General features: G+C 46.2%; 1 long non-coding RNA gene across 1 annotated transcript; it reads right to left on the bottom strand.

Annotated features, from left to right (window-relative positions):
• Positions 1–16,485: 16,485 nt before the first annotated feature.
• Positions 16,486–21,913, bottom strand: LOC138120120 (uncharacterized). The gene is made up of 3 exons (XR_011155742.1): positions 19,057–21,913; positions 18,568–18,645; positions 16,486–17,558 (listed from the first exon to the last, which is right to left on the bottom strand). It is a non-coding gene; the product is annotated as an uncharacterized lncRNA (long non-coding RNA).
• Between the last annotated feature and the right edge of the window lie 761 nt (positions 21,914–22,674).

Raw genomic sequence — 22,674 nt, 5'->3', positions numbered from 1 at the left:
TTGACATTGATCTTATGCCTCTCTAGTTACTTGCTGTATTGAAGTGCATCATAGCCCAGTCTCCTGGCAGCTGCATTAAAATATCCAGAACAAAACGTCCCTGGGCTTGTCTGTGCATGGCACAACAAAAAACAGCCCCACACCACGCTGATGAAGTGATGTGGCTGAGACCACTGAGGAGAGCAGTGGCTGCAGTTATCACAGACTCATGGAATGGTTTGGGCTGGAAGGGACAATAAAGATCACCTTGTTCCACCCCCTGCCATGGGCAGGGACACCTTCTGCTATCCCAGGGTTCTCCAAGACTTGTCCATCCTGGCCTTGGACACTTCCAGGGGTGGGGAAGCCACATCTTCTCTCAACAACCTATGCCAGGGCCTCACTACCCTCACAGGGAAAAATTTCTTCCTAACATCTAATCTAAATCTACTCTCTTTCAGTTTGAAGCCATTCCCTCTTGTCCAGTCATTGTGGTCTGTGCTCTTGAGATTGAACTCTCAAGGACATTCTGAGCTGTCCTGATGCTATCATCCCATCCATGAGGACAGTGGTACAGGAGGAAGGCTGAAGCATTTTGCTTCAGGAAAGCAGCAACAGAGCTGAAAGCAGCATAAATAATGTTTTTATTTCTGTGAAGGAGGAAAAAAGCTTCTTCCCCCTGTGAGCAGTTTCCTTATGCTGATGCTCATGCTATAAGCACACTGCCCCAGGTGACTGCTTGGTGTGAGGCTCAGCTCACCTCACCTCCACACGTCGGCACAGCAACAGATCCCCATCACATAAATGAGACATCATAAAAGAAACTGGTCCATGGAAATCAGAAGGCATCAGCTCAGAGTTTGGGGCATGCAGGCCACAAATGGCTGTGAAGCCCAGGTCACGAACCAATAGCAAGCAATAACAACACGATCTGTTTGTTAATATTCATCCCATGGCTCCCATAAAAGCCCTCAGGCCCTCTCAAGAGCTCTGTCCCCTTGCATTATTCCTCACAATTTATTAAGACAAATTGTTCCTACACCACAGTTGGAAAGTAATCAAAACCAGCAGCACTGTCTCCATCTCGTGGGGGAACTGAATCCCAGCCAACCCATCTCACTGCTCGCTGAGCAGATCATGGGCTTGGTACCTCCCCACGTCTCCCCTTGGCTTTTGGGTGGTTTCTTCTTAATTGTAACCTCCAATTCTCCCTGTCCTGGCATTGCAATCATCCCTGAAGCATTCCACCCCTTCCTGCCCCGTTGCAGGTTCTCCCCCATTGTGGGGACTCCAGCCACAGCTGGACAGGACCAAAGGCAGGGGAAAGCTACCCAAAACTGTGTGTAGGGAAACTTTTGCCAGCAGCAGCAGCATCTGGACAAGGAGCCCTGCTACAGTCATACCCATGGCTCTTTTCCAGCCTTGAAAACCACCAACAGACCTCACACAACCTTTGTGCCTCTTCAGTGAAGGGCCCGCTCATGGTCTTACAGTAGAGAGATGGGGAGGGCACAGCTCCTGGGGCTCGTGGAGGTGCTGCCTGGCTTGGCTTTCATTTGCCTTCATCTCCTGAAGGAGAACAGCCAAAAGCTGGGCTCCTGCCTTGGGAATGTGTCTCCCAGGGGCATTGCCTCCTCCATGCCCAGCACTCTGCAAGCTGGCACCTCGCAGGGGCATCCCGACACTTGTGATGGCTCAGGCTGGGACACACAGCCAAGCTCACACCCAGGCACACACCCAGTGGTCCCAGAAAGGCACCATGAAAATAAGGGAGTTCCATGCTGAGATTCTGGGTGACTTCCTGGCAGACTAATGTGGGCATGCATTGAAAGGATTCCTGCATCCTGGCGCTCCAAGCGGGATGTGTGAAAATGCACCCCATGGCCCAAACCCACCTGGCCCAAGGGCTGGAAAGCCCCAGGTTCCCATTGTGTCTGGTCTTCCTGGCCTTTGCACACCCCATCAGGTGACTGGAAACTGCTCATCTTGTGGCCAAGAAGCTGGGCTGGGCATCTCTTCCTGCACACACACAGCTCTGCCAGCTGGAAGCGGATCCAGTCCCAAACACCAGCGAGGTGTGACACTCAGATGGGTTGAGCTGGTGATCCTAAAGCCAGAAAAGTCAGCACCGAGGCTGAGGGCTGAGGTGAGTGCTTGATTACAGAGGAGGGGTGAGGGTTTCTCAGGGGTCTGTTGGGGATGGAAGTGAAAGCTTTATGGAGTGCTGGTGGGTGCTCCTGACAGCACTGAAGACAACACAGATTTAGCACAGACTGCAGCAGTGTTATCCCCTCACCATCTGATTTCTGAGTTCCAAAGGCTTGGGGTGACAGATAAAACTTTGCTACACCATATTTCTGGGTTTATGTTCCACCAAGTGGCTGTTCACATTTATTCTTAACATTTTCCTGAAAGATTTTGCTCCCACTAATTCACTGCCATGGATTAGATAACCGATAGCAGAATTATCAGCCATGATGCAACTTTAAGTCCCAGTCATCTTTTATGACCGGGATTCATTCCTTAAACCTTTTCCTTCTAGCTTGCTTTGATTTGGGCTTTTCTTATTAATTAAATGGCAAGTTTCAGTAGCCTAAGATTGAATTATAAGGCTTGTTTAGAGGAAGGAGAGTGATCAGAGCAAAGGGTGGAAGCTATATATGTAATATATACATATACTTAAGACAGGGGACTTTGCTTCCAGACGTTTGGAACAAATTAAATAGAGGATCAAATTAACTAGTGATTGAATTAAGTGGAAAGCATCTCATTACCTAAAAGATGGAAACATGTGTCATTTTATAACAGCTAAAAATAAAGCAAGAATGGGTTGAAATGAAAAGCAGGAACCTGCAAATGTCAGCCAAATTTGGGGTCTGGTGAGCCCTCCAAAAGGGAAGGCTGTAAATAAGGTGGCTTTTGCCGCATGGAGGGAAGTGCTGGGAAACGATGGGCTTGGAAACCACATGTTGGGAAAAAGGAGCTGCTGCACGTCACATCTCACACGTGTGCAGACAAAGGAAGGTGTGCAGGGTGAAAGGGGGCTCGTCCAGCTGAGTGGGATGCCCAGGACACCCTCTTGTCCCACAGGCAGGACCCTCGGGCTTGGGATCCGCTACTCCACTGAAAACCCGGAGTAACTCCGCTCACTCTGCCAGCGGGATGAACAGTCAGTGAAAGAGTTCAAACTGCTTCTGCTGCTCACAGCCCAGCTGCTCAATCACTCGGAATTTCAAGTGTTTCACAAAGAGGAACAAACCCAGGGGTACAAATGTGTCTTTTTAACCCAAGATTAAGACATCTTATTGCCGTCTTAATTCAGCACCTTTATCGGAGGGCTCGTTCTGCTGCTTTCCAGACGCTCAATTTCCCTTGGAACAGATGTGAAAAGCAGAGAGAGCGTTCAGATCCAAGCTTTTGTTTCACCATTAGAACTGAGACCGCTTCATACGTTCCTCCCCTCCTGTGATATTGATGGTCATCTTCCTTCCTGCTCGCCTGGACCTTACAAATTCCAGTCACTTCTCTTCCTGACACCACATTTCACTTAGCGATGCATCGGATGGAAATTGCACTGGGCTGCCACAGAGCGCAGGAAATCAGTTTTTCACTCCACCAAACTCCAGCCCCAAATTCAGGATGAGGAATATGGCCTTAGCCCTTTCCTATCTAATGTCGTATTTTTCCCTTTTGTTCCACTTATACATATATCACGTCCTGACAAATGCAAGTGGAGCTTTTCCAAGATAAATAACGTTATCTTTGCAGGGCCCTACGGAACCCCATGGCAACTCATTATTTTTCAATTAAATTTACTGCTCATTGGCAGTTGCTCTGCTTTAATTTTCTGCTATTTGTTTACTGAAGACCAAAATGCATAACACAAAGCCCTATAAAAGTCAGACTGAGTTAATTAAATGTGAAACTGGGAAACCCTAACTTTGCCTCCTGAGCAATTTTATCATGAGATCTCCTTAAAAATGTTACTTTTTGCAGAAATTTATTTAGACATATGTAACCACTATTAATTAAATGTGTGGTCCCTCCACAACTCACTCCAAAAGACACTTAGCTTATTTTGTAACCACTGACTGGAGAAACGGGATTTCACAGGATTCACAACGCCAGAGGAATAAAAGATATTTCAGTCAGACCAATATTTTTAGACTCCTGACATGTTTCTGAGTTATTTTGCCTGAATGCAGGGTGCCCAAGTACAGGTTTGGAAGAGATGAACCATAATATTTTCCTTCTAGTGTCAAGGAGACCTGGTTTCATTCCTTGATAGGACCATAGATTTGATGGATTGCAAAGCACTCAAGTATGTAAGTTTTAATCAGCCATTTTACATACTAACAAAAATACTCTGGTCAACATCCACTACAAGCTGTCTTTCATGTGGATCAAGGAATGACAACAGATGTAAAAAACTAATCAAGCTACAAACCTTGGCTGATGAGGTTCTCACATCACATCAGAAATAATTGTTTCAGTAACAGCATTCAATATTTGCATTCTCCTCTCCCGCTGAGCTGGGCAGATCATGTCCCACCATGTAAATCCTACTTTCCATGTACTTATTTTTCTTCATGGGTGATGGAGACCTTGAAATCATCTCAGACATGGATGTCTGTGCTGCAAATCATTGTCTCTGTTCAGGTGAGGTCTGTTCTCAAGGTCTCAGAGTGGGGTATCCATCACAAACCCACCGCTCAGACACCTTTGCCAACCATGGAAACACACACCTTCATCCAGCCCCGAGAGAGGAAGGTAAAATAGAGAGCAATTAACACTTGAAAATGCCCATTTTCCACCACTGTTCATAGCAACAGCCTGTAGAATTTCCTAAGACAAATCATCAGATTTTGGGCTGAAATCTGGAGGCAACTAATTGAAATCTAAGAGTAGAAGTTAGCACGTCAGAAACACTTTCCAGTGCTAAAAGATTCCCAGCTTGGAGTTTGAAACTCCAGATTTATTTCTAAACCCACCAATCATTTGAAGGAGGAAAGGGAAAAGGCAATCTTTTCTGAGAGTCACAAATTAGAAACAACACACATAATGAACAAAGGACCCTGAAGATGGATAAAAGTCTCCCTTTAGGTACCCAAAAGCCAGCTTGAAGAAAAACGGAATCCAAGGCTTCAATATTTTGTTGAGACAAATTACTTCAAAATGGAGACGTACAAGTTGCACCTCTAAAGGTTTGGCCCAGGTTCTTGTTGCAGGAATGAGCAACCCAGCTCAATGGGAAGAAGGTTTGTCCCAGTAGGATGAACACACAGAGACCTGGCTGGAGCCTATCACGTGCATCAGAGCATGTACCTGATCCTTGCTACTGATCCCGGGAGGCAGAGCTGTGCCTGAGACAGCAGCACCTCGAGTCAGGTGCGAGGGAATGGCAGCGTTGATGGTGTTGAGGTGAGCTTTGCATCTTGGGCAAGGTGAGAGAAGCACAGTGTCAGCAGCTAATAAGTTTATAACGGGATTTCTTCCTCAAGCCAAAACCAGCCCAGATTTATAACTCCCCCATACCGCTCTGAACTTTCTGACACTCCTCCTGAAACATTTCATTATTGCTCAATTACTGTCATGTTCTCTTAAAGACCTGGAGGGGGAAGGTGGTCTCCATTTGGTGGCCAGATGCCATTTCCATTTCCTCGAAAAACTGCTCTGTGCAATAAATAATCCAGTCACCCTTCAGAAACAGGCTTTGAGGCTACGAAAAGTTAAAAACAAAAAGTGAAAACTGTGACATGTTCTATGTGTAATGGAAACTAACCAGAAACTAAGATGTTAAATTAGTGGTGGGGCACCTTTGTCTTGCGGCAGGGCCAGACTGTCTGTCTGAGCTGCAAGAGCAGCAGAAACTCTCCCCAGCCTGAGCCCTGATGCTGTCTCACTGAGGTGCCTGTGCTGGGCTTGCCTAGAAAGGGTTTGGTAGTGTGGGGGCTACAGAAGTGGCTTCTCTGAGAAGCTGCTGGAAGCTTCCCCCATGTCCAGCTGAGCCAATCCCAGCTGGCTCCAGGATGGACCCCATGTCCGACAGAGCCAAGCCCAGCTGGCTGAGGCTGAGCCCATCAAGGACAGCAGAAGCACTTCTGGGATAGGGATTTATGAAGGGACAAAGAATCCTGCAGAACTGCAGCTGGGGAGGAATGAGAATATGTGAGAGGAACAGCTCTGCAGACAGCCAGGGCAGTGCAGGAGAAGGGGCAGGAGCTGCTCCAGGCACTGGAGCTGAGATTTCCCTGCAGCTCATGGGGAAGACCGTGGTGAGGCAGCCGTGCCCTTGTGGCCCATGCAAGTCCATGGGGGAGCAGAGATCCACCTGCAGCCCCTGCAGGAGCCCGTGCCAGGGCAGGTAAATGCCCAGAGAAGGCTGTGTCCCTGGGGGAAGCCCATGCTGGAGCAGGACTTGTGTTCCTGTAGGGGACCCATGCTGGAGCAGCCTGTTCCTGAAGGACTGACACAAGGGAAGGGACACGTGTGGAGCAGCTTGTCCCAAAAGGACAGCACCCTATGGAATGGACCCACAGGGAGCACCCTGTTCCTGAAGGACTGCACCCCATGGAAAGGACCCACATTGGAGCAGACCATGGAGGAATGTCTCCCGTGGGAGGAAACCCAGGGCTGGAGAAGTGGAAGGCAGTGAGGAGTCCTCCCCATCAGGAGGGATGAGTGGCAGAGACAACATGTGATGGACTGACCACAGCCCCCATTCCCCATCCCCCCTGAGCTGCTGGAGCAGGAGGAATGAGAGAATTTGGGACTGAAGTTGAGGCCAGGAAGAAGGGAGATGTGAGGGCAGGCCTTTTAGATTTGGGTTTGTTTCTCATTACCCTACTCTGATTTGTCTGGCAACAAATTAAATTCATTTTCTCCATCTCAAGTGTGTTGCCCCTGACAGCAGTTGCTGAGTGGTCTCTTCCTGCCCTTATCCTGATTCAGAAGCTTTTTATTATATTTTCTGTCCCCTGCCCAGCTGAGGATGGAGCAGCTTTGGTGGGCACCTGACATCCAGCTAAGGTCACTCCATCACACCACCAAACATCAGGGCTGCCAACCCACCACATGAGACAGGCCCAAAACAGTCCTACAGCACCAATCCACAGCAGCTCCTGACAGACACTCGTGGTGGGCTGGCCCAGGATGGGATGATGCACCTCCCAGGAGGGTAATGCTGAGAACACAGACCTGAGTCCAGGACACACTCATCACCTCTGCACAAGCAGGTGCTCAGCACCCACCTAAGATGAGCTTTGGAAAATGAGAAATCAAGTATTTTCCATACTGAAAAGGAGGTTTGACCTCTTGTTCGTATAAGGCCTGGGCAGACTGGACTTCAGACGCTACAGCCCACTCCAGCACGGGAGGTCTGAAATTCTGTATCCTTAAGCAGAAAATCAGAGACCTTACTGTGCTCAAAACCCCACCCTCGAGCTCAGTCTCTGCCACAGGATTTGTGAATCACCTGACAGCTCTCATGCATTCACCGGGCAGACACTTCCACAGCACATTATCATCCAAAACGCCTTTTCTGCTTTGATACCAGTAACAAGTATCTGTTTGTACATATGGAAACCATATTACATATTCCAGATGGAAATTCATACTCGATTTCAGAGAAGGAAACGAGCTATTTCATACGAGATGCATAATTTGTTGTGTGAATATGAAATACGTGACTGCCTCACATGTTATGTTGTGAGCTAATCATAAAAAAAAAAACCCACAGAATGGAAAAGGTCCCATCTGTCTCTAAATCCTATAATCCAACTGTTCTCAGCTAACTCCAGCTCTGCCAGTACCTGCTATACATACAGCAAGGAGAGGTTTCTGTGCCAGGAAGTTAGTGAAAAACAGAGGAGAATATACAAAGCTGTAGCTGAATTTACATCCAAGGCACTGAGGAAACATCTTGGAGGCAATAGAGACCTTATGACACCTCTTCAGCTGACTGAAGTCATTCCCCAACTCTTCAAATTGTTCTTGACCTGCCTTTTCATCCAGGCTCCCCTGTAATTATCTTCTTAACATAATTTCCCTGTAGTTCCCTGAAGAGCCTTAATGGGATCACTGGGAAAGATCCAGCTGCACATTAGAAAGTGTGGAGGCAAAATGCTGTCCCTGAGAGATGATGGGAATATTGCCACTCCCACTGGTGAGGCTGCAAGTTCAGGCTGGAGCCTGCTGGCCTCAGCAGCAGCTCTGCCACACAAATTCTGTAGATCTGACTTAGGTCTGACACGCTTTGCTTCTTCTGTCGTGCTCTCATTGATCTGCCCCAGGTTCCTGAGCCCGACCTTAAAGTTCTGCTCCAGTATCACCAAAGGAGCTCCTCCCCTGGTGCCCAAGGAACCAGTTATGGAGAATTATTCCATAGGAAAGAGCAATATTTGCCTGTTCCTTTCAGCGTGTTACTGCAACTGCTTCAGCTTGTTTGTCTCAAATAATGAAACAGGGGTGAAACAGCAGCATGAGGTGGTACCAGGTCCCCAGGCCTGACAGGATGTTTTCATGCATTGGCCCCAAAAAAGAAACCCCAACTCTCAGCTACCAGAGCAATGAGACCACTAAAGCCCAGGTCATCCCCTGGTCATTCCTCTCTCTCTCCACTGCTGAGGGCAATGATGCTCAACCTTAGATGCCATAGCTAAGTCCCCAAGTTTAATGGGATGAATCTTTGCCATCCTACAGGTTTAACCCACTTACAGGATTACATAAAATTGCCCAGGTTAAGATAATTTTGTGCCTTGATTCCATTTAACTAAGCAACGCAGATCACTGCAGCTGAGTCTCTTCTCGCTGGAGATTTATCCAACCTGGATTTCACCAGCACAGCCCTTACACCACCCTTTTAGAGGGTTCCAAACTGACAGCTCCTTCAAGACTTGATTCGGGGTCTACTGCAGTCAATTAAAGACTTAGCTACACTTCAACAGGGTTTAGATCTGCTCCTTTAGGACCTCTCAGTTACAAACCATGTGATTAATCAAGAGACCGTGCATTAATGATTTAAGAATTACCCTGTCTTGGCCAACCAGACCTCATGGACATGTTTCTGACAGGATCTGTCTTCCATCACACCAGTGACTGACACCCATGAATTTTGCCATCTCTGCTGAGCGAAAAGCAAATTAGGAATGGAGTGAATTTGCACTTCTCACAGTTCCCAGAGATTTCTCCAAGCTCATTTACCTCGTGCTTCCCATGCCTCCTCTGCTGGAAATCTTCCTACACTGGGATGTGTCTGCTGACTGCTGACAGCAAAAATGGTATTAGAAAATACCCAGAACGTGTAACCTGGAAAGGAAGGGGAAGGTGGGAAAGGTGCAGGACTGGCTCAGTGTGTCACACAGCTTTGGGAAACTGGTCAGCTCTGGTTGCCAGCTTTAGCTGAGATTTCAAGATCCACAAACGACAGCTGCTGCCTTTTCTGTGTCCTCCAATGGCCACAGGGCACAGGTAGAGCCATTTGATACCAACACAGTGAAAGCAGAGTTTGCTCAGATGGGTTTTACCTCTGGCTCTGTCACCTTTTCTCTTGACTTGGTTGTAAATCCCTCCTGGATCCCTTATGATGTGAGAGGCAGGGAGAGGGAAGAACCTCTTGGTTTAAAACAAAGCAGCTCATTCACAAGCAGTTGTTTGCCTTGGGCGGCAAACGCTGACTTTTACAAACAGCAGACACGTCCTGGGGATTTGGGGTGACTGCTGCAACATTTTCTGGCTGGATAGTAAACAGCTAGGTAACCACTGACACTGCCCTGATGCAGCGTTTGAGGCTCCTTTCCTCTTCCCTGGGGAACGTAAGCCATGATCCTGCTAGAGAAGCAAATGATTAATCATAGCAGGGGTACCTCATTACGATTTATTACAAACCCTTATGATAGCTCAGGAAAACTGCTTCCAGGAGTCATCCAATAAAGCAGAATTAACAGGACAGCCCCTCAGATGGAACTGTGCTGTCCAAATCCCTTCACACTGACCTGCAGCCCAGAACTGCTACGACAGCCACAGCAGCTGCCCGGCATTAACAGAGCTCTGCAACTTTGAGCAAGAATCAGGCACAGAGCCCCAGCTATAAAGCTGATGAACTGAGAGAATATCACAAAGAGAAAGAGGGAAAACACAGCATTATACCATAGCTATTGGATTGTGATTTATGCCCCATCCCACCTTGCCTTTAGGAGTAAAACACCACGCAATGCACAGAAATGGCCTTTGGTCTTGTGTGCGCAGTTCTGCTGCCTCACATCACTGCAGCACGGGCTGCAGACTGTCCTGCCACACGAACCCAGGGCTTGCTCCCACCAGAGAAGACCAGAGGCAAGTCTTGGATGCACTGTTGGCAGCTGCATGGCCACACAGGCTGCCCACACACCTCAAGTCTCTCTGCAGCCTGGAACAGTTTGCAACACAAACCACGGCACCAGATCCCTCGAGAGCATCACTGCCTCGGCTGTGCTGAGAGCTTCAGCAGCACACTCCAGCTCCAGCTGGAGGAAAGAGAAGGTGATACCCAGCACAGACCTGACAACCATTATTTTGCCAATTCTCAGAACCAGGCTTTTCACTGTTTCCTTTCAAAGCGAAATTTTTGTTTGCCAGTCATGTTTCAAAGAAAAGTGGTTGAACACAGAAGACAAATAATCCCAGGACCCAAGAACAATGTTGGGGTAAAATGAAACATTTCAGTTGTCCCAATGTTATTTTGTTTTCCAGGAAAAAAGCCCTGCAACAGGTAACCAGGTCTCCCCGTTGAAGGAGTGTAGACCCAGCACTCCTCATTGCCATTAAAGTAACTTAAAAGGTGCAGAGCCCAGAGCAGCTCCTTTCAAAGGTAAAATAACTGTTTCTGTGGTGAGCTCAGCAACACGAGGGAAAGCTGCCCAGTGTGTGAAAAGATCCAGGACAACATTTTTCAGTTTGTTTTTCCCATTGGTGTGTAATGTTATCCAGCTCGTACACAGCTGAACTAGATCATCCCTTCCAGGAAGACATCCAGGTCTGAGGTGAAGTATCTGAGCTAGAATTAATTTCCCTCTCGTCCTGATCAGCTTCTCCACTGGGTAATTACTGTGTTGCTCCACGGTTATCTTTCCAACCTAACTTCAACATCCATCCTCTAAGATCTTCTTCCCTCTGTTACACATCTCCTGGCGCAGGGAATTACCCACCATTACCTACCAAACTTCCTTTTCAGCAAACAGCCTGAGCTCTTCAAGACTCTCACTCCAGACCTTAGCTCATCCCATTACAGCTGAGTTATCCTCCAACATGTATCCAAGAGGACAACAAAAGCCATCATGCTGTTTGTGCTTTGCCAAAGAGTGTTACCCACTGAAATTGCCTCAGATGCAAACACCAGCCTGATAGAAATGAGGGGTGTGTGAAGGGCAGCATTGGAACAGGCTGCCCATGGAATCACTGGCCCTGGAAGTGTTCAAAAAATGTGTAAATGTGGTGCTTGGGGACACCATTTAATGGTGAATCTGGCAGTGCAGGTTAATGGTTGGACTCAATGATCTTGGAGGGCTTTTCCAGCCTTTAATGATTCTGTGATCCTGAGAAGGAAGTCCCAGGCTCCATAGCTCCCCCAAGGCTTCCATGAGCAGCCAGCTGCGAACATTTACTGATGTCACTTGTCCCTCAGCTCATGAATGTCTGGCAATCTCCACTCTGTTAGGGAACTCTGAAGTCCCTTCTGTGCCATGTGGCTGTGCAAGGTCTGCGAGCTGTGTGTGCTGTTTGAGATGGTTTCACTCAAAATGGCACCTGTCCATGGGGAAGATGAGAATTCTCCAAACAAATGGCTCATTATTTCAGCACTTGCATGGGAGGGGTCCAAGGAACGGTTTTCATCAACAAAACTCTCTCTGGGTACCACTGACAGCTAGAGCTTCCAGTCAAGGCATGCTGAGGTGAAAATCCAAGGAATGCCATTCCTTCTTGGAGCCAATTCCTTCGGTGTCAAATCGCCAGCCAAAGAAAACACATTGAAATCAACGTCCTTAAAAATGACAAGCTCCAAAAAAACGCAGCCTGAGAACAGAGATGGTCAGTCCAAAGCTGGTCATGAGGCTGCCTCCGACTGCCAGGCTCCCTGTCACAACATTCCCCCACAGTTTTTCCCCAGTGAAATATGGGTCTCCTGGCTGGAGCCAGTGGGCTGCTGCCCCTTTGCTCAGGCAGCGCTGCAGGAACGTGGAGCAGGCTGTCCCTCACTGTGTTTGTCCAGTCCCAAGAAAGGCAAACTCCCCGAGTCACTCTGATGAAAGGACATCCCTGCATGGAGGGGCCTTGATGTGCCCCCACAGGCTGTGCTGGTGGTCTCCCAAAGCAGGCTTTGGTGTCTCAGCAGCAGTTCTAATTATGGAGCCCAGGGAAGCAGATAAACAAGAAGCTGAATGATTTTATGACTGAATTTAGGCTTGTGATAACAAAGACAAGCCCTGCAGCTAGGCAAAGCCTGGGGGAACACCACACTTTCTCATCTGGTTTGACGAAGGCAACCCGTCAGGAACCTGCTGAATCAGCCAAAGAAGTGAGCTGCCATCCTCTGCAGAGCTCCAGTGATCCCCAGGATCCCATCCTGCTCTGCCAACACCCTTGAAATCCCCTGAGACAGCAGCACTGAGTCCTCAGTGAGCCACCAACAAACCCAGTGCTAAGGGCTACTGCTCAACACATGGTCAGGATCCTGCAACCCGACCCTCACACCTCAAGCTTCCTGTATCCATCCCCGCAACCCACACCATCTCCTTCCTGACCTACAGGAACTTTCCAGCTGAGTCCAGACCTCCCCACGTGCAGGCTGCAAACTGCAGTGAGCCACAGATCAGCTACAACAGGAGCAGCAGGGATAATTACTGCTTGAACTGCAGACACAGGCTGGACATTAGGAGAAGCTGTTAAGGGTCATGATGGGTTGCCCTCCTCATGGTCTCTTCAGACCGAGAGTGGAAAAGATGTTTCAGCCAGAAATGAGTTAGTGGGCTCAGTGTTGAGGTTAATGGATAGGAGTTTATAGTCTGCTATTCACAGCAGGTCAGGCTAGGTAAGGCTTTAGGTGTTCCCAGCACTCGTATGTCCATGTCTCTGAACAAACAATAAAGAGTTTCTCCCAGGCCACTCCACTTGTAAGTTCAGTTATGGGGAAATTGAGGCAAGCTGACAAAACAGCTGGACTTTCCTGCAGTGTTTGGCACAAGGGGAGCCAGCACTTATCTCTGTATTCAACACCCTCTCTGACATTCCAGCACTTTCTGGATTGCATCCACGTCGCTGCAAAGATCAACACTGCCCACCAAGCACGTCCTCACTCGGGAGCAATGGCTTGAGCCCAGGCTGTCCTCAGACACCTGGTCTGTCCTCAGAGGTCCCTGGAAACAGTGGCAGTGGAGAGGGGTTATGTTGGTGTGAGCAAATATCTGCTCCTTGAGCCAGCAAAGCCCATGGGGATCACAAGCTGGGCAGGCAGCAGCAGCTGCATCTGCTCCCCCTGTGCTGCCCCACTGGCCGGCAGCAGCACCAGCTCCTCAGCAGAGGAATCATCATCTGGGCAGCGAGAGCTCCTGCTTCAGCAACATTTCTCTGATGCCTCTGAAGTAATTACCAACAGCTCTTCCTACTGTCCTCTAATGGAAGGTGGCCTCATTAATTACATTACACTGAGTCAGCTTAGCATGCTCAGGGATGATGAAAACACTGTTAGTCCTTCTTCTGAAATAAGCAGCAAACTTGCTACGACACCTTGTGTTTCAATATTTTCCACCATGCCTCAAACTATCTGAACCTCGTTTCCTGTGAGAATCAGCTCACCCGCTCCTGAGCTGCCAACAGCTGCCAAAACACAACGTGGCACTTTAGGACACCCTAAAGCAGAAGCAGCAAAAGAGGATGGAACGCCCCTGCCAGACTTCAAAGAACTTTGGTACTGATGCAGACATGCAGCACCTTAAAAGCACCATGAGCCCTGAGCTGTGTGACCATATTTCACAGCCTGACCTCTCCTGCCCCGCTGCACGATGCTGGTTCTGAGAAGGAACCTCCTGTGCTGGCTCATCAACTTCATCTAAATGAATGTGGTTGTTAATATCGACTAATCTACATATTGCTCGTGATGTTAATGCCTTTCCTCACGAACTCCACTGCTTCCCTCAGATGCCTCTGCTCTATGGCACAATACAATTACACCCTAAACCTGCAAGTGAGCCTGTTTAAACCCTGCACAATATAAGCTGAGCTTAACACAGCACATCTACAGGCCCAGGTTTGTCCCTTCCCTTAAACATACGAAATAACATCATTTAGGTTACATTATTTATTAAATAGCATTATTTAGTCCCTGTGGTTATTAGTGAGGGGCAAAAGGGCTGAATCACCTTCCAGATGCATCCTTTTCTTTGAGGATATTTTAGGGAACCTACAGTAACTAGGAATAGGAGCCATCTCATAGTAACCACATGGTAAGGAAGAGACCAAAGCTTCTTTAAGGGAGGAAAAATGGTCCTATTTGAGAAAAGGAAAAATGTTTCTGCTTAGCATTTTGGAGATATTTTGAAATGTCTAAGTTTTTCCTTCCTATATATTTGTTACAGAAAAAATCACCAGCACTTAATTTTTGAGGAGGGATTTAAATGGTTTCAGAGCATGAAGCTGAAGCAAAATGAATCAAACTAAACATTCAGGGTCTCCTATTTGTTCTGCTGAATAATCTTCCTCTTAGTGCTATCAGAAAGAAATTAAGAAACATTTTTTAGTTTAACAACTAAAAGTAAAAATCAATTATTCAGAGTTTTAGTTCTGAGCTGGTTTGAAAAATCTACCTTTTTGATATGCTTGAGATCATTTAAAGATATTAAGAAATATGGTTGCGTGCGCCAAATTAAAGGAAGCATCAAAATATCAGATGCAAAATAATAGTTTTAAAACAAATCTCCATAACCATCATGTGAAAACATTTGACAATTATTTATATTTCAAATAAAAAAGGTGATTTTTTCAATTAAAATGGAGATGCAATCTTTCTTAAAAGTAATGAAAATGCAAATATTCACTACTAGATAAATTACAGTGGTAAAATGCATATATAAAGAAAATAGGTCATGTTGCAGTGAGTGAAAGAGGGAGGGAAAATTGAAGGGAAAAAGCAAATTGAACTCAAGTTCTTATTTCTCAACAGCATCCTTTAACAAAACCCACTCTTTATGTTTTCTCTACAAACATTGAACCAACAAGGAAAAGGTCACTGGGATCTGACCTCCCTTTAATAATACATTGGCAGTTTTTCCTTTGGAGGGAAAAACATTTTGTAAGAGCAAAGACAAATAATCCCAGCTAGATTAACAAATTACTTAAAAGAGAGAGCTGAAAAAGAAAGTCCCAGAAATCAGGACTAATTATAAATAGGTCCTAAAAACCTCCGTTTTTATTTTAGGACCTTTTGTTTTAGCATCTCTTCCAAAAAAATAATAATCATAATTAAAAAAAAAATTTCAAAAGTTCATAAAATAATATTTGGAATACCACGGGGTGTTAGGGAAAACAGAGCTTTCCCTGCACTGCCCGGAGGAGCTGAGTCCCACTGGGCACCCCAAACAACGAAGCACTGAAGAGGCAGAAAGACTGAGTGAAGAAAACCCATTTTCCTCCTCTCCTTCTTGTTTTCACCCCTGTCTCCGAGGTCAGTGGTTTATTTAATTAACCAAGTGGCACCTCCCAGGACTGCAGGGCTCATTCCCCTCTCGGTTATCACCCAGGAGAAGAGCTGCAGTGCCATTCCACGGCGCTGGAACCACAGGACAGTGGTCCAGGCTTGGGTTTCTGGCAGGGATGAGACCAAGTTAAAACAAATCATCAAGGTTCCAGGTCATGTTTTTTTGGAGGAGCAAAAATATTAGGGGAGGAAAAGTATGGAAAAATGGGCATTGCTATCAGGTTTGTCAGACATCCCTGGCACAGGGGTGGGTCCTTGGAGCCCCCAGCCAGGCACGATTTCTCCATGTGAGCAGGGCTCCGTGTGATCAATCCACCAACAGTCTGAACGAGGCAACAGCCCAGACTCCCATGAGGAGCTGGGTTGTCCTTCAGCAGCAGTTTCACTCCTCAGAGAGGAGTTCTGTCCCAGCAACACCCGTCCTGAACTACACCAGAAGCAAGAGGAAAATCGAGCGCTCCGAGTTCGAGGGGAAAGATTTAACCACGGACATGAACCGTGACATGAAGCAGTCCTTCTCTCTGATCCAGGCACAAAACTCCAAGGGACAGGCTACACCCTTGTAGTGGTTTGGTCTAAAATACTCATTACTGTTTATCTTCTGTGAGATAAGGATTAGGAGAAATGCAAAGCAGGCACCAAACTTGAAAGAATATAAAGAAGTTTATTAACAGACCTAAAAGAAGGAAAGGAAAAAAAAATTTATACCACCTTTAGAACTCTCCTCCTCCCCCCACCTTCCTCCCTTCTCCCACTGACAATGTAAAAAGACAACCCTTGAGATGTTCAGTCTGTTTACCACTTCCATAATAACCTTGTTCAGTCCATTTAGAAAGAGAAGTCTCTTTTTGCTCGTGCTATGAAAACAGTATCACAACGAGACAGCCACCCACTTCCAAATATTGGTCAGTCCATTCAGGAAGAGGAGTCTCTCTGCTTACGATGTGAGTCCCTTCCCCCGACTTGCAGCTTTTCCCACAACTGCTTTCGAGGGTCCACTCTTGAAAGTTTTTTGGGGTACAATTTTAAAGTTGAGCCGTTCAGAAACAAAGAAACAGAGGCCCTTCTCCTTCCCTGGGAGCAAAGGGTCTTCCTCATCTTCATCGTTAGGACTATCTCTGGGAGCATCTCTAGGAATTGAGGTTTTCTCCTTTCCCATTTGGAGCAAAAGTCCTCATTTGGTTCATATCAGGGTGATCTTGCCCTGAGGTGGAGGCTGGAGCACCTTTGCCTTGACATCCCCTGTTCTCTGATCTTGTGCCCTTGCTATGTGTGTTTTAAAAACAAAAAATCCCAACCAACCAAAACGCAGAAATGAATTCTCACTGAAATTCTTTTCATGGTTACTGTGTAAATGATATTCCAGTAAAATGAGGGATGCAAATCTCCTTTAAGACCTCATTCACCAGATTTCTGCTCTTGCCTTTCAAACCTCAGCATCAGTAGTGCAGTCTTTCGTCTTCTACCCATCAATTGATACTTAAATAATGCATAAAACTGTCTTATTAAATGCATGTTGAATATTTATTTAGAAGCTCATCACAAGTTGAAAGATAACCTTCATTTTCAATTCCCTTTGGGATAATCAGCTAATTGGGTATCAGCTGAAGCTCAGCCTCTTCATTCTGCTGACAGTCAGAGTGGGAGCCCCTCCTAACAATGCCTCAGCACCCCTTGAGGGGCGATGGAGCTTTGTCCAAACCAAACTAAGCCACAAGATCCACGTAAAAGGAAAGATGATACACATGGTCACTGTCATGCACACCTTCAGCGTTGTCTGTGCTTTTAGATTTGGGCCAGACTAGGCAGGATGGAGCTCACGATGTCCTTCAGCTCCAGAGCTCTGTGGGATCTCCTGGCAGAAATGAAGCAAGATCTCAGGGTTGTGTTTTCCTAATACACTTCACATTAAAGCATCTTGTGATAAATTCAGTTTTCAGAATTAGACAGGCTTTGATACAGCCTGGAGTGTTTCTGCACTGACCAGTGGAGTTGTTTCCTGTTCATCTCCACCAGGTAATTGTTAAGGAAGTCAGGTCAGAAATCATGGAGCAAAGGCAGAAACAAACACAATTTTCTTCTGAAGAATCCTCTCTCCTCTCTGAAGAGCACACTGTCTGAGGTTTGGAGGGCTGCTCCAGACCCCCTGCCTCAGCCTCACCACTGAAAGGCTGTTGGTAAATTTTATTTTATTTTATTTTATTTTATTTTATTTTATTTTATTTTATTTTATTTTATTTTATTTTATTTTATATTTTATTTGCAAAGGAACGTGACTGTATCAATGAACTAGGGCAAGAGTATTTTATCAACCTGGTTAAAAACCACAAAGGACTGCTCAGCCCAGACACACCTCATTTCTGAGAGTCACATTAAAAGCCAGCTGAGCACAGGAGCCACCAAATCCTCTTGCAGAGGAGCAGTTCCCAGTCTCTGACATGTTCTGTGGTACAAGACCTGACAAACCAGCACATGGAAGAAATTTACCCCTGCCCAGAGCTCGCTGGGTCTTTGGCAGCTGCTGCAAATAGCTGCACAGGAAGCAAACAGAAGCTCTCATGTGTAATACCATCTTCCAGGCTTGTCAAATTCGCTTGAAGAGGGAATTCAGTCAAACAAGGCTTGCACAGCAAACGCCCACTGATCTTCATACACTGGATTATTGCAAGCTAATGTTTCCCTCCTTCTCCCACTGCTGCTCACACTGAGCAGTGCTCCACCAGCACACAGCAAGACATCCCATGGGATACAGGAATCCTGCTGCTCAGCATGACCTGCTCCTACCTTTGCACTTAGGAAATATTTTCAACCTCCCCCCTTTTCTCCCTGAACACCTCCATCAGTTTCAGCTGGGTGCTTCTTACCTGGGATGAGCAAGGAAATGCAGAAAGAGCTCCAGAATTCCTAATAACCTCAGGTTTTCCCCAGCTCTGGGTGTCCTCCTGCACAGAAAGAAGAAGCATGTGTGAACTCCCAGTGTGCATTCCCCAGACTCACTGAGTGCTAAAGCTCAGCGAGGATTTTCTATGAATCAAAAGTGAAGCGACAAATTGGTTTGTGATTTCAAATTATTTGACAACCAAGCCCTGTAAGAAAGATGTAATCTGTGGCATTTTTGTCCAAATTAGTTCTGATAACGACAAATGAGAGGCTTTAAGCACCTCTGGAAGGAGACACAAGCAGCGTGCAGAGGACAGCGAGGACTCTGCCTGCTTCAAAACCAAACCTCGTGGTGTGAGGAGTGGAGGAGAAAATCAACACACAGAGTGACTGACAGCTGGGAAGGAAAAAGGAAACACGAAACAGAGGAAAATAGACACTTTGAGGGCTTTCTTTTTGCTTCAGGCAGGTACCTTATGAGGCGAGGAACCACATGGAGGGCTGGTCTCTATCCGCAGGGCTCCTTCATTCACCTGGTGGTGTCTGCACGTGGACAGGAGAGTCTGGCCTTGGTGAAGGAGAGAAGATCCTTCCAGCCCTCAGCAGGTAACTCCAACTCTACCCTCCACACTTCCTTTCCCAGGAGTATTCCCCATCCCAAATTAAAAGAAGGTTTCTTTTGCTGGTCTGCACCCACCTCTGAGGGGCATCCAGTACCTGAGTCAGGCTCCTCAATCTCATTAATCAGGTCTGTCACTGCTTCCACTGTCAGGAAAACACAGGTTCTCTGGGATTCTCTGGAAAAGCTGCACATGAAGTCTTTAGTTTCCAGATATTTTGAATTTTCTGTATATATTTGGGAAAAGTAAGATGACTCTTTAATATTAAGACTAGTTGGTGAGATTGGATTTGGAGGCTGGGGGTGACCCCCAACTGAAATGTGCAGTGCATCTTTCACTGGTGTTTTACACACACACAGAGAAAATTTTAAAATGTGGCAACTGTTACTATTTAATTCCTCCAACTAATTTTCAAAGAAAAAAAGCTTTAGTTTTCATTCCCCTCTTCTTTTCTGTTTCCTTTTGGGGGTTTTTTGAGTCTTCCCCATCTTCTCTTCCTTCTTAGATAAAAAAGGGAAAATGAGAAAGTAAAAGCTCAGCCTTCCCCATACTTCAGCTTTTTCTAAACTGCTCTGAGGAAGCATTTCTTCCAGGCAGGGCCCAGGTAGCCTTTGACATGTTTTAAAAACTCGATGCCTGTAGTAAGATTCCTAATTCCATACTTCCAGCACCAAAGATGTGAGCTGGTTTTAAGTAAAGCTGAGCCTGAAACAACCCCCAATAAATTTCACATCCCTGCAAAAGTCCTGTTGTTGGGAGCTGGTTTCATCCTTTCATTTGCAAGCTGCCTTCACTTCTCCCTTCCCCTGCCTCACGGAAAGGCTGCTGGTGACACCTCCCATTTACCAGGTGCAGAACTATAAACTCAGAGTAACTCCACTAAATTTAATGTGCTTAACATTGATACTCCGGATTTGCCTTGCTGCAAATGAGATCAGAGCCCTCCCAGCCACGGGAGCCAGAAGGAGGTCAAATGCTTTACATGCATTACCTCCTTGTCAGCATACTAATGCTGTGCAATTCTCAAATGCTTCTCCCCAGACACCACGGCTCCAGGAATGGCACTAAAAGCACTAAGAGGATACAAGGCAGACCAGAGAAGGTGTATGGCTGGTGAAGCTTCCAGCCTGACTGCAACAAACTTTATCTTTGGGAGCTGAGAGAGGAAAAGATGCAGCAGCATCCAAAAGATGGCAACAAACCCACGCTTGCTGATGGCACTGCCGTAGAATCACAGAATACTTGGGCTGGAAGGGACCTCAAAGATAATCTAGTTAAGCAAAACAGGGTCGAAGGCCTGGGTGGTGAATCACAGCCTATTTATGTTGGAGGCAATGAAGGTTGTTTGCTCCAGCTCCAGCTGGTCTGGAAACTGGAGACTACACTAGAAATGATATGAAAAATGTCACAATGCTCCTGTTCTTTGCCTTCTTCTTAGCAAGCAGAGCTGCAAGGCATGATTACGGGTGCTCCTCACCTCCGTTGTAATTTTGAGGTATTATTTGTAACACCGTTTTAAATTTGCCTCTCAGAAATTCACAGAAGAAAATCTGACTTCTGTTCACTTCATTACTATGTTCTTGGTGTCGGAATATAACAGAATTTGTTTGTTTTGAGCAGTTGAGCAGACCCCTTTCTTGCAGGGCAAAAGGATTGCAATGACTGCAAAAAAAGAGCAAGAAACAATGAAGGATTTCAAAATTCATCAGGTGCAATATTAATTACACAGTTTGGATTTTTGTTTTAAAAAGCACAGACAGTTTAGCAGATGAAAGCTGCCTCTCACCTCTGCTATCCTGAACTTCCAGGATTTTACCATCATGTGCAAGAAGTTTCTTCAGGTCAATTTTGGGACGGCTTTGCTTTTGCAAAGAGCTCCAGATCTCAGAGGTCCAAAACAAATACATTTTAAATTTTAGCATATATCTGGCTTATTACATTCCTGAGAAAGAGCCCCAAGATACAACTGTCAGTGAACTGTGGAGTGTTTCTCAGGGGCAGCATAAACATCTGATAGCACATCCTTTATTCAGGCTATTCCCCTCTTACCTCTTAATGCTTGACAAGATTCTGATTTTCTGATTTGAAAAAAGAGTGGGTCACCATGAAATGAAAGGCAATCATATCTACATTTACACAAGGCACTAACTTAAATTCTGGCCTGTTCTAATAATAAATTTTCTTAATACTGGTTAAACCTTTTTATTTTGATGTGATGTAATTGCCTGTGAATATCTGCAATACAGTATCAAGTTTTAAAGCTGCTGAATGTTTCTTAGCCTCAGTTGTTTACACAGCTTTGCCAAATTTTAATGATTTGAGATGAGATTTTACAGGTGAACAGTCTGCCTTCAGCAATACTTTCTCTTTAATTTATATCTAAAATGACCTGCCTCTTTCTTGGATGAGGATAGAAACAAAAATGACTTCTAACTAAGTTAAACAGTTCAAGCAATTTTTTCCTTAAAAATTCTTCCCTGCCTTTCCCAATTTGGAGCAGGCATTTTACTGGGGATGTCCCAGTAAATATCAGTGATCTACAAGCTTTTGTAAAGTCAGAGTTTGCATGACCTCAGAAAAACCTACACTTGCAGAAACCTCAACCCATTTGGGGCACATTCAGCCCAGAGCACAGGGATGGAGGTGGCCTGTTCCCAGCTCCAGTGACCGCTGCTGTCCACACCAGCTTGGGGGACTGAGGACCATGGATGGGGTCCTCAGTCCCCCATGGTTAGGAGTTATTCTGTCTGAACTCACCATCCCTCAGCAGAGCATAAAAACCCCTTTGTATCCTGCTAAGTTTTGTGAATCAGAGTCCTGCTCTGAAGGCCACCAAGATCAGGCAAAAGCAAGGTCAATGCTGCACATCACCTGACACGTGGAGGAAAGATCCTTATGAATAAATCTGTATCAAAGGAGCCCTCCTTGCTCACACTGATGAGAAAACCCAGGACATGATCCCCATGGAACGGGAATGAAGCGTGGAGCTCCCAGGCTCAGCGCCAGAAGCACCCGAGCGCAGCACGGCCAGGAGCAGGGAGCTCTGATATCCCTGCTCTGAATGACCCACCTGAATCCCTTGGAGGGGGATCAACAGCTTCAAGGCCAGGCAAGGCCAGGCACTTCCCATAAGTCAGCCCCATTGACCGTATCAGGAGTTTGGCACTAAAGAAGTCAGAACGTCTGGCTCAGAAACGCAGCTCAGCAAAGCCAAAAAGAACAGACTGACCTATTAAACCTTCTGCAAACAGCACTACAGGAGCCTTTCTATTCCCTGAGCTTTTGGCAGGCTCGAGCAAGCATTCAAGTCAGGCTGGATTCTAGAAGCTGGCAGAACTGGGGGCCTCCTTTCTGCTTTGAGCTGGCTGGTTCCCTCCAGCTCTGCACACACTCACAAGGACTTCCCATGGTTGAGACTATGGGCACTCAAAATAAAGCAGGCAAGAGGAGCTGATGGACTGGAATGCAGCT

The sequence above is a fragment of the Aphelocoma coerulescens genome, chromosome 18 (genome assembly GCF_041296385.1).
Source record: "Aphelocoma coerulescens isolate FSJ_1873_10779 chromosome 18, UR_Acoe_1.0, whole genome shotgun sequence".
Taxonomy (NCBI): Eukaryota; Metazoa; Chordata; class Aves; order Passeriformes; family Corvidae; genus Aphelocoma; species Aphelocoma coerulescens.
Note: the sequence above shows the minus strand (reverse complement) of the source record. Positions and strands in the feature narration are given on the sequence as shown.